The 3,111-nt window shown below is 35.9% G+C and overlaps 1 protein-coding gene across 1 annotated transcript in view; it reads left to right on the plus strand.

The window, feature by feature from the left end:
- LOC106881243 (mitogen-activated protein kinase kinase kinase 1) overlaps positions 1-3,111 on the plus strand; it is a 152,012-nt gene that overhangs the window by 86,296 nt on the left and 62,605 nt on the right. The window lies entirely within an intron of this gene.

The raw sequence follows: 3,111 nt of genomic DNA on the forward strand, positions 1-3,111 counted from the left end.
GAGATTCAGCATGACACACGATGTGACAAGGCTGACCCTTTCAAATACAGGTATTACACACTTTTTGCTAGCAATGTGAAATAAAATGTCTTGCTCAAGGATATAACATGCCTCTCTGGGAATCAAACTCATGACCTTACATTTGAGAGCCGAATATCACTAACTACTAAGCCATGTGCCTTCACCACACACACACACACACATATATATATTCTGTAAAAAGTCGTGGGTAAGGCCAAAACAATGCGAAGTAAATGCAAGGCAAATCACAAGAAAACAAATATGTGAATTAATGTAGACTTACCTTGTATTCAATATTTCGAGGTTACGACCCCATTTTCAAGAAATTGACAAATGTTGCCGATGTGCGTGTGTGTGTAAGCATGTGTGGATTGGACATGTGCAGATAGGTGTTGCTATAACAACCACCTAATTTCCTGTGTATATTCATATATATCCATATATATATATATACATATATTTACATACAATAAGAGAAAAGAACTTGAGCTTGACTTTGGTTTTTCGTTATTACGTTAGTTACTTGCTTCAAGATTTGGTAATGAATAATGTCATATAATGAATGCAATTGGTAGATGCAGCTTATTAGTGTACCATGCTTAATCAAGCCCAGATACTTCCTTAGACAGACAAAGGAATAGCATTTATAGTGTGACCTCATTTATTACTGAATACAGAAACATGTAACTGGAGTAATAGACGACTCAGTCTCTAGTGGATCTAAAGAAGAAAGTGAACAATCAGGATGTATGGAGAAGGTTCATTGTCCATTGTGCCAACAACACTGGAGGATATAAGAGCTAAGAAGGTAATAAAGGACTTCCAAGTTCAAGCCCACGTTTTTTCTCTTTTTACTGATGTGCTAAAGATGATGAGCTGACAGAATCGCTAGCATGCCGGGCAAAATGCATAGCGGCATTTACATTGTCTTTACATTCAGTGTTCAAATTCTGCTGAGGTTGATTTTTGCCTTTTATATTTTCGGGGGTTGATGAAATAATTACCAGCTGAACACTGAGGTCGATGTAATTAACTTACACCCTTCCTGCAAACTGCTGCTTTTCATCCTTTCGGTGGGGGTTGATAAAATAAGTCCGTGATGAGTGCTGAGGTCGATGCAGTCGACTTGCCGCTGCCCACAAAACCGCTGGTCTTGTTCCAAAATTTGGAAACATCATTAAGAGGCCCTCATTTTTCAGCTAGATACAACAGGGAGAATTTGGGAAACATGGAATGGAGTGGTGAAGACTAATACTAAGATGCTGTGATGAATGAAGAAGATGACTAATGATCAAAATGATTAATAACACACATTACTAGAGGACACCAAATTACCTATGCAGTTGAGTACTGGGATCAATGTACTTGATTATGCCCACCTCCCAACAAATTTCAGGCCTTGTGTCTGTAGTAGAAACTATTATTGATGTGCTGTTTATGTTACATTATAATCCTTTCCAGGCCACATAGAATCCTTTGAAATGATGCAATGGTTGGAGTTTAATGTGATTACTAATAAGAGCCGCAACCTAAATGGTAACTTTTTCATGCACTGAGCACATCCATTCCTATGTGTGTGTACTTAAACCCAGATTCACATACAACAAACACGCACACACACACACACACACACACACACATGGAATAGTCACTTCTGATAAGCTTTAATTTTAAGCAAAACTAGACTAGTATGGTGATTTCACTCAATGAGGTAGTTATCTCCCCTGTCAGTGCATAGACCTGTACTTTTTGTCACCTTCATTATTTTATATATATATATATATATATATATATATATATATATAATCCAATAAATCATATTCAAGCAGAATAGTATATAGAAGGAATTATAATTCAAGCTGTGTCCTTGTGTAGCGCTAAAATGAGGCATCCATAACATTTAAAATTTCTGGTGAATTCTATTTGCAAAGTAATTTACATATCAAAACAAAAAACTGGAAAAATATAAAATATACCAAATTTTTCCAGTAATTTGTTTTGAGACACACAATAGCCTCAAACACATATACACTCGTTCATATGCACACACACACACACACACACACACACACACACACACACACACACAAATACATGAAAATGCATATCACTCCATGAAATGCACACATTAGGTTGCTTATACACATACACACTCCCACACGCACACACAAAGGCCCACATAATTTTAAGCTTACCCACACATACATTCACACACACTCACCCCCATTCACACATACATGCTCACACACACCATTCTCACATACACATACGCACTTGTGCACACTAGTTCAGTCGGGTGATCGTTATTATCTTCCCTTCATTCAGCCTCTTTCTTCCAGTAATTTCATCATGTTGAACCATTAATCTCTACATCTTTTTTTCTTTCTCTGTATTTTTTTATTCCCTCCTTTTTTCTTTTCTTCACAATCCTTTTTGCCGAAGAGCATAGGCTCAAAAGGTCAAAGACTTTTCCATTCTTACTGAGTGTTGAACTAATACACCTGCTTGTTGTTCCTTCACTTGTCTTCACCTTTTGTTTTCTGTAAATTTGAACTATACACACACACACACACACATCATGGTATCAACCAGATTAGTGGATGTTGTTACACATTGCTAGTCACGATGAACTTTGCATCATTTTAGCTGTCGAAAGATGCCAGTTCGCTGGCTAGGCTCGTAACCTAATATATATATTAGCCTGCTAGCCTAGCCAGCCGATATATATATGTGTGTATATAAAAATATATTTTACGGAGATGTACTTGCATAGCAAGTGACTTGATCTGAGATCGTGTGCTGAAACAAAAACAATTGCAGCGTGGAAGGTGTTTATAAGTTATTTAAAAAACACAAAAACCGTTAGATTCACTTCAATATTTAAATTTAATTTGTGTCAAAATACTTTTGTCGCTTTGAAATGGCTTATAAACACCTTCCACACTGCAATTGTTTATATATATATATATATATATATATTAAATATATATATAGGGTAGCAAATATTTTTACAAATTTCACTACCAGTGTTCTAGCATGTATAAAAAAAAAATTCGAAACCAATAGGTATAACCGTAAAAGTTTTTATTT

Source organism: Octopus bimaculoides, chromosome 8, assembly GCF_001194135.2.
Source record: "Octopus bimaculoides isolate UCB-OBI-ISO-001 chromosome 8, ASM119413v2, whole genome shotgun sequence".
Classification (NCBI taxonomy): Eukaryota; Metazoa; Mollusca; class Cephalopoda; order Octopoda; family Octopodidae; genus Octopus; species Octopus bimaculoides.